At 36.1% G+C, this 13,605-nt stretch overlaps 1 protein-coding gene across 2 annotated transcripts in view; it reads left to right on the top strand.

The window, feature by feature from the left end:
- TTLL1B (Tubulin tyrosine ligase-like 1B) overlaps nucleotides 1-13,605 on the top strand; it is a 262,941-nt gene that overhangs the window by 91,641 nt on the left and 157,695 nt on the right. The window lies entirely within an intron of this gene.

Here is a 13,605-nt window from a genome sequence, read left to right as displayed (position 1 = left end):
CTAAGAAATGAAGGCTTGTGGCAAACACATATATCCTGTCCAATGTTTAATATTGTGAAGGTTTGTATTATTTTATAGTTACATGCTTTAAGACCAAATGGTTTAGCATATCTAAATCTGATATTAATATGTAAGTTATTAATAGGTAGCAAGTCGTTACGCAAGTTAATAGTTCTATGTATATCCAAATTATCCACCATTTTATTTTGAAAATATAAGACAAGGACAGAATTTTCTGGTTTCTTGTTAATATTCAAAATATTAATTCTAAATTTAACAATGTCTAGTATAATGTGCATAAGGTGAGAAGATCCAAAGACATAATTATTGGCTTTCCTGTTTAGGGCTTTGAATGCACCAAGTTTAATGCTGAAGAGTGTATTATGTATTTTACCAATGTTTATAGGATCGGTGTCCCAAATTTTAAATAAATCTATGAAATCCCCTAGCTGTTCTCGGTCACTCTTAAATGTTTTAGATTTACTATATTTTCTTTTGCATTTAGATTTATGAAGTTTAGCAATTTGAAACGTATTATAAACACAAATATCTTTTAAATTATTAGTCATGTATTTTTGATTAAATCTCTTATTCAGTTCGTATGGATATAGTGTTTTATATTGTAACATGCTAATTTCTTCTTGTAGTAATCTTTAATTTGTGTTAATAATTGCATTAAGTATCGAAATGAAAATATTACCAAAAGTATGTTTTTGGAAATGTCTAAATTCAGTATCATGTTCAAGGTTACCTGTTTTCTTACTAGACTTGTTATTGTAAGTATTAATGTCTGAACAATGTAAATTATTACCGGTTTGACCAATACATATAACATTGCAAGTGCGACAAGTGATCATATATATAGCATTATTCATTTTGCAAAATATTTGTGCATTTATATTAATTGTAGCATGATTTGGATGCCTATAAGGACAAGTAAGACATAATTTGTTATTACAATGAAATTTAAGAAATGGATCTCGGATATTAGAGCCAGAAGCATTATATGCTGGATTACTCTGTGAAGTGTGTGTTATTTGTGTATGTGTCAGTGTATTAACATAGTTAGGAGCATTATCCAGAGCAGAAATAGTCTCCTCGGTCAAATTTAGTCTACTTTGCCGATGTAGCATGTTATTATAAGAGTTTCTAAGTTGCATATTTAATAAGAACAAAGTTAATGTCAATTGTTAATATATAAACAACCCAAATGCATATTCATAAAATCCATGAAGATATAAATTAAGAAATAGAAATAGAGTATGTTATAGAAAAAGCTATCTTAGGTATTGCATACTGAACCTGAGCAAAGCTTATGTATATATTTATATGAATAATATGGAAAGAAAGTTAATAAATTGTAACAAACTGTAACTAATACTTATGGGCTAATGCAGTTGCTAGAGCAATTATGCATTACAACCATAATGTGTATAAAATATTTTGTATAATATGTTTTCAGTATGCTCTACCTAAGATAGCTTTTTCTATAACATACTCTATTTCTTTTCATCCCACAGTGCATCCAGGCGCCATCACATTTCCCAGGTAAATGTCCACACACGTACCTGGCTGTCCATAGGGTGCAACAGGAAACATGACTCATCATGTTTCCTGTTGCAACCTATGGACAGGAAACATGATTCATCAGACCAGACGACCTTTTTCCAATCACTCAAGGTCCAGTTTTGATGCTTGCGTTTCCGTCGTAGGCACTGTTGCCGGTGAACTATGGTTAGCATGGGCACTATGAATGGCCTGCGGCTACGCAGCCCCATTTTCATCAGGGTTCGATGTACTGTGTGTTGTGACACATACTCCCGTCACCAGCATTCCAATTACCAGTTCAGTCACCCTTCTTTTTGCCATGTACCATCTGGGAGAGCCTTCGCTCACCTCGAGTATCAATGAGTTGTGGTCGTCCGACACCTCGGCGGCAGTTTGTAGGTTTCCCCTCCTTGAACCACTTTCCAGCCCACCAGCTATGCCATTTCAGATACGCTCTGACCCAGTCATCTGGCCTTTACAATTTGGCCTTTGTCAAATGCGCTTAAGTCCACTGCCTTTCCCATCTGAAGAACAAGAGTAACATTGATTAATGAAGTGCAGTATCAGGTGTTTTTTATACCATGTCCCGACCTGTGCACGTGCCATAGTTCACCTGAAGTTGCTTCGATCTGCATAATGACTTGCTGGTCATAATGTTTTGACTCATCGGTTTACATCACATGACATCATTAGGATAATGGCCAGTCTATCAACAGTGGTGTCATGTTCAGAGAGGGAGTTTTGTGCATAACCATTTAACATACATTGGTTACAAAGTATTTTAATTCATATTAGCATTAGTTGAGGCATATGCAAGAAAACAAGCTTATATAGCTTGCTTTCAATTTATTACATCAGCAAAAAAAAAAAACAAAAACAAAACCCCATTTCACCAATCCAGTCACTACAAATGTTTGTCTAGTTCAGCCTTAAATTTATTTAAGCTATCAACTTCCACAATAACAGATGAAAGTCTGTTCCAACAATCAACTACCCGATGGCTAAAGGCAAACTTCCACACATCTATTCTACAACTGGCTTCCCTTAATTTGAATCTATGCCCCCTCAGGTTCTTAATTTGAGCAGGCATTGAGCCTGCTCAAACCATTCAAGGCCTTATACACCTCAATCAGATCACTTCGCAAATGTCTAGTCTCCAGATGCTGCAATTTGCAGAACTTTAGTCTCTCTTGGTAAAAGCACTCCTTTGTTCCTCTCACCAATCTTGCTGCTCTTCTCTGTACTCGTTCTAACAACTCTACATCCTTCCTAAAATGAGGTTTCCAGACCTGTACGCAGTACGCTATGTAAACTAACCTATAAATCATTATAAGAGAGACCCTTGGATTCAGGAGAGGATATTGCCTCTCTTATTCACAAAGGTGGATAAGGAGAGAAGCTGAACTGGGTAATTACAGACCTGTAAATCTGATCTCTTTGCCAGAGGAAATAATGTATCAAAAGCTAAAGAAAGTATTTCAGGGTCAGTCTCGATAGGAATGCAAACGATAGACAAATCACAGTATGTATTTAATAAGGAGCCTGGACTGTAAATAAAGAGCCCTTTTTTTCAGCCTGGACTGTACTTGTTAACAGGAGAGATTGCTTCTACAGGGATGGGATACACTTAAATAGAAAGGGTGCAAGAATATTTGCTGATGCTATCGAGGCAGTGTTAGGTGGGTCGGAAAACTGCTAGCTTGGGGGGAGACAAAGACCAATAGATTGACAGTAGCCACTGGCAGAGGTGAAAGAGATTCTTGCACTGCTTCTATTAGAATGAGCAGAAGCCTGAAAAACAAGATGCATGGTATTTCAGAGACTGCTGGGAGCCATTGGGGTACAAGTAAACACATGGGTTGTGTTAGGGTAGCTAAGAATAGAAACAGGTGCAGGTATACCTGCGTGTACACCAATGCTAGGAGTTTAGTAAATAAATTTGATGAATTTGAAGTATTGCTCAAAACATCAAAGGCAGATATTGTTGGGATATCAGAGACGTGGTGTCACACAGATATAAGGGATGCAGAACTGCAATTTGGGGAGTACAACGTCTACAGAAAGGATAGACAGGATAGGAAGGGGGGAGGGGTTATGCTATTAGTTAAGAAACACATAAAAACCAAGGAAGTGAAGCCAGTCAACATCACTGGACAGTGCAGTGTTGAGTCAGTTTGGTGTGACATAAGCATTGGGAGATCAAAATTGAGAGTAGGAGTGTGCTATAGGCCTAATGACTCTGATGAGTATAATAAGGAACTATACAGGGAAATAGAGTGGGCCAGTAAATCAGAGAGTCTTATAATGGGAGATTTTAATTTCCCAGATATTGACTGGAATTTGGGGGCTGGTTACTCACACACTAGCAGGGCTTTTGTGGATTTATTGGATGATTGTTTTCTACATCAGCTTGTTCGGGAGGCAACTAGAGGGAGTAATACTCTTGATTTGGTTATCAGCAGTGATTCTTCATGCATTAAGAATCTGCAGATAAATGAACCACTAGGTGGCAGTGATCACAGTGTGCTGAAGTGGGATTTAATCAAAGAGGTAACTACCATTAGGGGTAAAGGGAAGGGTTATTGCTTCCGTAAGGGCAACTACAATGGACTGAGACAGTATTTAAATTCTATACAGTGGGACCAACTGATGATGTTACCAACAGCAAATTCAAAATGGGACGCATTCAAAGAACTTATCTTGGAAGCTACTAGGCTTTACATACCAACTAAGAAATATTAGCATTAGCATTAGCATTAGCAGAGGCATATGATGCAAGAAAGCAAGCTTATTCAGCATCAGCCAAAAAAAACAAAAAAAAAAAAAAAAAAAAAACCCACTCCCATTTCACCCCTCCGTTCGTTCGAAATACCTGTCCAGTTGAGCTTTAAATTTGTTTAGGCTATCAACTTCAACAACCAGTGATGGAAGTCGGTTCCACCAACCAACCACCCGCTGGCCAAAGGCAAATTTCCGCACATCTATCCGACATCCGTCCTTCCTCAATTTGAATTTATGCCCTCTGAGGTGATTATTCTGAGAAAGATGAAGAATCCCATTGGCATTGAGCATGCTCAAACCATTCAAAGCCTTATACACCTCTATCAGATCACCTCGCCGGTGCCTAGTCTCCAGACTCTGTAATTTGCAAAACTTAAGCCTTTCTTCGTAAGAGCAACCCTTTGTTCCATTTACTAATCTTGTTGCCCTTCTCTGTACCCGTTCCAGCAGCTCTACATCCTTCTTGAAATGAGGCCTCCAGACCTGTATACAGTACTCAAGATGTGGCCTTACCATTGCCTTATACAATGGAATAATCACCTCCTTATCCCTGCTAGAAAAATTCCTGTATATCATTGACAAGACACCATGAGCTACTCTTGCAGCTCGTCTGCACTGCTCAGAGAACTTCATATCTGCCTGCACAATTACCCCCAGGTCCTTTTCATTCTCCACCACTGTCAGTGTAGTACCGCAGAGTTGATACGTTGCTCTGGGGTTACTGTTTCCCATATGCAGCACTTTACATTTGTCGATGTTAAACCTCATTTGCCACCTCTCAGCCCATCTGTTCAACCTGTCCAGATCCTGTTGCAGCAGCATAGCGTCAGTATTGTCCTTAACGACCCTGCCAACCTTTGTATCATCTGCAAACTTGGACATTAAACTTGATATCCCATCATCAATATCATTCATAAACACCGAAAACAACAACGGACCCAACACTGAACCTTGAGGAACTCCACTAATAACATTAGTCCACGTTGAGCAGTGTCCATTGATTACCACTCTCTGTCTTCTGCCACTCAACCATCCCCTTATCCATAGCAGCAATTTGCCTCCAATGCCACACTGCTCCAATTTGTGCAGCAGTCTTCCATGTGCAACAGTATCAAAAGCCTTTCTAAGATCCAAATATATAATATCAAAGTTATTCCCTGCATCCAGTTCTTTTGTGACTACATCATAGTATCCAATCAAATTGGTCAGGCAAGACCTGCCCTTAACAAAACCATGCTGCGTCTGAGCTATAACTGAATTCTTGTCTAGATGATCCTGCAGTGCTTCTTTAACCAGTGCCTCCATTAATTTACCTGGAACAGAAGTTAAACTAACAGGTCTATAATTACTTGTGTCAGCCTTTGAACCTCCTTTGTGAATTGGGGTCACATTTGCACATCTCCAGTCCATAGGTACCTCCCCTGAGTCCAAGGAAGCTCTCATAATTATGGCTAATTATGATTATGTTGTTATGATTATATTGTTCAAGGTTTAGGCCAAAATGGATGTCAGATGAACTAATGAGGCATATGGCAGAGAAGAAAAATGCATGGGATATTTACAAATTAACACATGACACAGAAGCCTATGATAGATACAAGTTGATATGCAACCAAGTTACAAAGGAGGTTAGGCAGGCGAAGGCAGATTACGAGAAATCCTTGGCAAGGGAAGCAAAGAAAAACAGCAAAGAGTCCTTTACTTATGTAAACTCTAGAAGGAAGGGGATGAATCAGATTGGTCCACTTGATATTGATGGGTCAACTGTTGATGATCCTGCTCAGGTAGCTAACAAACTAAATGAATATTTTGCATCGACATTCACACATGAGGAGTTATTCAGCAAGGGGAATGCCAGAGGTGTATTCAACTCTAGCAGTAAGCTAGAGAATCTTGAAATAACTGGGAGTAAAGTGGAGGAGAAACTGTTGAAGATAAACACAAGAAAGGCACCCGAGGTGGATGGGATCTATCCAGTTATATTAAAGGAGGCAGCAAAGGAAGTAAGCAAACCCTTAGCCATAATTATGAGAGCTTCCTTGGGCTCAGGGGAGGTACCCATAGACTGGAAATGTGCAAATGTGACCCCAATTCACAAAGGAGGATCAAAGGTTGACACAAGTAATTATAGACCTGTGAGCTTAACTTCTGTTCCAGGAAAATTAATGGAGTCACTGGTTAAAGAAGCACTGCAGGATCATTTAGACAAGACTTCAGTTATAGCTCAGACACAGCATGGTTTTGTTAAGGGGAAGTCTTGCCTGACCAACTTGATTGGATACTATGATGCAGTCACAAAAGAACTGGATGCAGGGAATAACTTTGATATTATATACTTGGATCTTAGAAAGGCTTTTGATACTGTTGCACATGGAAGACTGCTACACAAATTGGAGCAGTGTGACATTGGAGGCAAATTGCTGCTATGGATAAAGGGGTGGTTGAGGGGGAGAAGACAGAGAGTGGTAATTAATGGACACTGCTCATCGTGGACTAATGTTATTAGTGGAGTCCCTCAGGGCTCAGTGTTGGGTCCATTATTGTTTTCTGTATTTATAAATGATATTGATGATGGTATATCAAGCTTAATGTCCAAGTTTGCAGATGATACAAAGGTTGGCAGGGTTGTCAAGGACACTACTGACACTATGTTGCTGCAAGAGGATCTGGAAAGGTTGAGCAGATGGGCTGAGAGGTGGCAAATGAAGTTTAACATTGACAAATGTAAAGTACTACACATGGGAAACAGCAACCCCAGAGCAACGTATCAACTCTGTGGTACTACACTGACAGTGGTAGAGAATGAAAGGGACTTGGGGGTGAGGGTGGTTGTGCAGGCAGATATGAAGTTCTCTGAGCAGTGCAGACGGGCTGCAAGAGTAGCTCATGGAGTATTGTCAATGATATACAGGAATTTTTCCAGCAGGGATAAGGAGGTGATTATTCCATTGTATAAGGCAATGGTCAGGCCACACCTAGAGTACTGTATACAGGTCTGGAGGCGTCATTTCAAGAAGGATGTAGAGCTGCTGGAACGAGTACAGAGAAGGGCAACAAGATTAGTGAATGGAACAAAGGGGTACTCTTACGAAGAAAGGCTTAAGTTTTGCAAATTACAGTGTCTGGAGACTAGGCACCAGCGAGGTGATCTGATAGAGGTGTATAAAGCCTTGAATGGGTTTAAGCATGCTCAATGCTGATGGGATTCTTCCTCTAGCTCAGAAAAATCACCTGAGAGGGCATAAATTCAAATTGAGGAAAGACAGATGTAGGATAGACGTGCGGAAATTTGCTTTTAGCCAGCGGGTGGTTGGTTGGTGGAACAGACTCCCATCCCTTGTGGTGGAGGTTGATAGCCTAAATAAGTTTAAGGCTCAGCTGGACAGGTATTTTGAACGAACAGAGGGGTGAAGTGGAAGTGGGTTTTTTTTTTTTTTTGGCTGATGCTGCATAAGCTTGCTTTCTTGCATCAAATGCCTCTACTAATGCTAATGCTAAAGAGAGTTTGTGCCTGTACGATGTGATTAGCAATTATAAGATTATTACTAAACATTAGATTATAAGCATTTGTATGTGTATATGCAAATGCACATCATGGTCATTTTAATCAAGGGCAAAAGTTATTGTTAGAAAAAATAGTCCAAATAAAATGAAATTTCAGAGGAATAAAATCAATAAGGCCTAAAACATCAGAGCTACAAGATGAGAAATAAATTTAATATGGCCCATAAATTACTGCACTAGGATAGCATTAGAACAGGGGCAGTTGTCAATGAGGAGGGTGTTAGAGGTAATATATATTGTGTTTCATTATATACTCACATTGAGATAGGTAGTAGGATAGGTCCAAACTCAAACTGATAGTGAATTCTGCAGAGATTCAATAACAATAATGTCATTTTTTTTACAGAAAACAACTGAAATAATTTTTAATTGATTAATTTCAGCCATACCTTTAATTTAAATTCAATCTCTGTGCGATAACCAGTTTTTTCACACCAAATATCTACTTTTCCACCAAGTTCCATGGTCAAAGTATGAAGGAGGATACCCTTGCAGTGGGCATAAGGCATAGTTAATGTATAATCTTCACTGTGAGTAAGTAGTGACAACCTGGATGTACCATCCAATATGGCCAAAAACTCTCTACAAAAAAAAAAAATAAATAAAATAAAATAAAATAAAATAAATCTAATACCAGGAGGAGCCAAATTTTAACACGAAATGGCAGAATTTCAGGACAGACACTTGTAGTGATAAGCAAATATGATAAATTTACTAAAAATCTTTGGCAATTAAAATTTGAGCTTAAATTTTAGTATGTATACAAATGAGCTTAATTTTTATTTAAACAAAAATTAATTTTTTGGAAAAAAATCATTTTAGATATTCAGTTAACAGCAAAGCAAGTGCAGTGATCTGATGGTATTTTTAATGTCCTAAAAGAAATAAATTCAATAATAATGAAATTAAACATTTCACAAAAGAAGGTGATACTAAATTAAGTGTTTCCAGTAGATAAAAAAGGATCCGATTAAAATCATTTCTATTTTAATGCATTAATGCTTTTTCTTTTTTTTTTATTTAATTGAACAAAGCAGCAATAAGGAAATTGTGGCATTCCTTACAATAATGGTTTTATTGTTGTGAAAAATATTGATACATGGTCATATTATACATGACCATGTATCAATATTTTTAACCTTTTATATATATATATAAAGTAAATTAGAATGATAATTAAAAAAATAATAATAAATAGTGCCAGTAACATGGCAAGACAGAAGAGCAAAAATAGTCAAAATTAAACATAAAGAACAAACCAACAGGGAGGGAAGAGAAGGGTAACAAGAGTAAAAATATTGCAGCAGAAACTCTCCAAGATAATTTTGAAAATCTAAATGCAAAGATAATAATCAATTAAATTTTGAATGCCAATTAAATAGAAATTTAACAGCGTCCCCTCTGACAGGCACCAAGTCCAAATTTATGTGAAATATCACCAGCAGAGATGTAAACCAACTACAATAAAATAAAGCAAAAATAGACTGACCATTATGCCCATCTCAGCAGAGGACCACAAGGCCAATAATGGTCAGGGAATCGCTGCATATCAGACAAATTGCCACAAAGGCGAGTCGACTGAAAGATCAATCCACCATCCAATCCCCAGATCGAACCGCCAATGCAGAGGACTTGAATAGCGGTGGTCCTGATGCAGCGAAAATTAAAAATAGGACAGATACAAACACTCAAATGCAAAGCCACACCACCACCACTGACAGAAAGTAATCTTAACCAGATTATATAGATGAACAATGAGCTATGGATGGTAGGACGGGCACAGCATTAGCAAATCCACCCACTACTGTCATGTGATATACTTATACATAAATTTGAATGTTTGAAATAGCTGAAAATTGAATCATTCATAATAAAAAATAAAAAGGTAAAGCAAACATCAGAGACAGAAAAAAGCATATTCCTCTAATTACTTTACCTTTTTATTTTTTATTATGAAAGATTGTTTTCAACTATTTCAAAAGTTATTCAAATATATATATATATATATTTATATTTTAAGAATTACGTATATGACGGAACTTTGTTATACTTACAAGTAATGGCGGGAGGCACCTCCGTAGCCAGGTGGGCAGGAGCAGCAGTGCGTAGCACACTCTTCTTGATTAGACCGGGGTTTGAGCCCGTGCCCACCAAATACGCGGGATGCGGAAAGGTCAGGGAATGACCACCGCATATCCCTGGAGCAATATGGCCTTAGTTGCTAATGCTCCTAAAAACCAAATAACAAACAAACAAACAAGTAATGACACCCCCTATGGGAAGTCCAGCATCCTGCATAATTGCAAACCTCTATCTATATTCTACAGAAAGAACATTCCAAGATAACCTACTTATGTTCAGATATGTAGATGATCTGTGTGTGATTAATTGTCTGCATTTCATTCAGGATTACAGCAAATTATATCCAGAAGAACTTGTATTGGAAAAAACTAACAGTTCTGATAGTATAGTAAATTACCTGGATCTTCGTATAGAAATATTCCATAATAATATAGATGTAGACATATATAATAAAAGAGACGCATTTAATTTCAATGTAGTCAGCCTTACAAACTGGAGATCTAATATATCGAAATCAGTGCATGCTAATATCGTTTTATCCCAATGCCTGAGGATTGCTTCTATTTGCAATAAAAACACAACCTGTTCAGCAAACATAATAACATTGTACAATAAGTTGATAAATAATAATTTCCCTATCGCTTACCTGAAATACCACTTCAGGAAGGCGATAAATATAATTAGTTTCAAAAATTTATTTTCTGAACCCATTGCTTCAATATAATTACAATAATTATGGATTTAGAGCCATGTATATTATGTACATAGGATACACTTTGCTTTCTTGGTGTCTTATGGCTTAGAAAACTTGTACCGACCCGGCCTGCAAATTATAGTTTTTCCTTTTATTTTATTTTATGTTATTTTATCTTATCTTATTTTATAATTACAAAGTTCACGCTAAGATGACATGCAAATTCAACTCAGGGTCCTACTATAGGAATGGGTTTGCGATCCTGGGCATGCCCGAGCTACAACTTATATCTTGTATTGTCTTTAAGCTGTCTTACACTCTTTATTCTTATTTCTCCGAAATTATTAGGGTAATCCGAAGATGTAGGAGAAACTATTTCTTAATTGTACTAGTATATTTTCGCCTTTATTGGAGTTAAGGTTCTATTACTCCTACTCTGAGTTTTTATTCTTCTTACTATCTGCATGTTTCTCTTTGCGTTAACTTAACTTTAATTAATTAATTATTTATTTATTTATTTTTACCATATCCATCACATAGGGGTCACCACATATAGGGGTTATTATACACAATAGAGGGGTTATTATTTCATAACAACTAGTTGTTACATTATGTCCTGGATACGGTAGATATGCCTTATACTTTACATTTATTCTTATTTTAATTATTAAATTATGTTCTCTGTCGGGACAACGATGTTCAATATATGCTTACATTTATAATATCTTCCTTTTGATTCAAAAATTTTTAACTACCTTTAATTGGTTTAGATTCAAATTACTTAATCTCTGGATTTTTTATATTTTATATATCTTAGCAAATATTGATCATTACAGAAACAGAGAACTCCTTGTCGTTTTTTGCTTTCAGTCTGGGTGGTTGGCCCCAGTTGAAGTCATTTAGATTGTGGGTAGACAACGATAAGTTTTATGTATATATATATATATATAGAATATCATTAGAAAAAGTAAATCAATCCAATAATAAGAATACCATTTTTCCTTTTATCACTAATATAACTATTAATATATATATATATATATATTTATTTATTTTTTTTTTTTTTTGTATTTATATCCCTTGCATTTCTTTAAATCCAGCTTGGTATTGTCTGCTTGAATTACCTTCTGTATTATTATCTTCAATATTATACAAAATATTTCATACACATTATGGTCATAATGCATAATTGCTCTAGCAACTGCATTGGCCCATAAGTATTAGTTACAGCTTGTTACAGTTTATTAACTTTCTTTCCATATTACTCATATATATATATATATAACACAATATATATATATATATATATATATATATATATATATATATATATATGTGTTATTTGAAAGGAATTTTTTTCATGAATAATTTGTAAGAATTTGTATGAAAATACTTGCCTATCTTGTACTAGGCTGCAAAGATAGCTAGTAAGTTTATATTTATTTAATTTGAATGTTGTGTTACAATTAGCAGTCAATGTCTGGCTGTTTAGCTAATGGGAGGCAAAGTTAGGAAGGTAATTAGGATAGCAATAGACACTCCTGCTCTCGTTTTCTTTTTACTTTCCTACCTCTATAATTCTTTCACACTCTGAGCTATTAGCACAATACAAGGGCAAGAGTGTCTATTGCTATCCTAATTGCCTTCCTAACTTCGCCTCCCATTAGCTAAAGAGCCAGACATTGACTGCTAATTGTAACACAACATTCAAATTAATTAATAAATAAATATACAGGTTATTCAAAATGAAGTCCGATGTTGCAGAATTTTTTTTTGGGAAAGCGCATATGTCATAATCATTTGTAGCCATCTTGAAAGAACGCATAATATCTCAAGTTTCGTTCCCACGCTTGCTATGTTCGGTATGCTGCATGGCTAACCACCAGATGGCGTTAGACGCATACCGCCGTGCAGTCATTCGTTTGCCTATGATGCCAGTTCTGCTCTGTTGCGATATGGCTTCGGAATGTAATGAGAAAGCTTTTACTGTGTTGGAGTTTCATGTAAGTAAATCTGTTACTGTTGTGCAATGCCACTTTACCTGCGACTATATGAGAACTGAAAGATCAGATCACCAAAACCATTGACATCACTCCTGACTTACTAAGCCGTGTGCGGGAAGAATTCCTTTTCCAAGTTGATGTCTGCCGGATCACTAAAGGCTCTCATATTGAACATTTATGAGGTGTGTAAAAAAACTTCATTACTATACTTACATTCTGGAAATATTTCTTTCTTCCTGTGTCTGCTCATGTGTGTACAGGAATTATTTGAAACCCCGGACTTCATTTTGAATAACCCTGTATATATATATATATATATGTGTACTAATCGGTTTCATAATTGTATTTTGTATGTTGGGTTAAATGTATAGGGGAGGGCACAGATCTATTTCAATTTTGGTCAAATGAAGACATTTGTCTGCTTATCTATCTACCTACTTAATTGTGATGATTTAATATGAAGATATTAAGCACTATTTTTTAAATTTATGATTAATTAATTTTATTAATAAAAATTGATTTTAGTTAAAATGGCCCTGATTTTACTAAAGTTTTTTTTTTTTTTTAAATACTCAGTATTTCCATAATTACAGTTACTCAGAAAGGCTGGAAACGTCTTTAGACAGAATGTAGCATACTGAAATCAGGCAAACTAGGGAGAGTGATGGTATGCTACACTATCATAAAGATAGTTGTGGATGGATTTGAAGTTAATGAAATAAGGCCATTCATACACATAGAATGAATAGGTGATGGAACAGAACTTTGAAGTATATAATTGAGAAGTTGTTGGAAATATCTCTCACATACTTCTTAATCCTTGCAAAAAATCCAGCATTGCAATAAATTGCTGGATTTTTTTAAGCATTTCTTTTTACAAACATTAAGTGCATTAATATTAGTAGTGACATATACATCAAGGAAGTAAACTTA

The sequence above is a fragment of the Mastigoproctus giganteus genome, chromosome 10 (genome assembly GCF_048544385.1).
Source record: "Mastigoproctus giganteus isolate SK-2022 chromosome 10, ASM4854438v1, whole genome shotgun sequence".
NCBI classification, from domain to species: domain Eukaryota; kingdom Metazoa; phylum Arthropoda; class Arachnida; order Uropygi; family Thelyphonidae; genus Mastigoproctus; species Mastigoproctus giganteus.
Note: the sequence above shows the minus strand (reverse complement) of the source record. Positions and strands in the feature narration are given on the sequence as shown.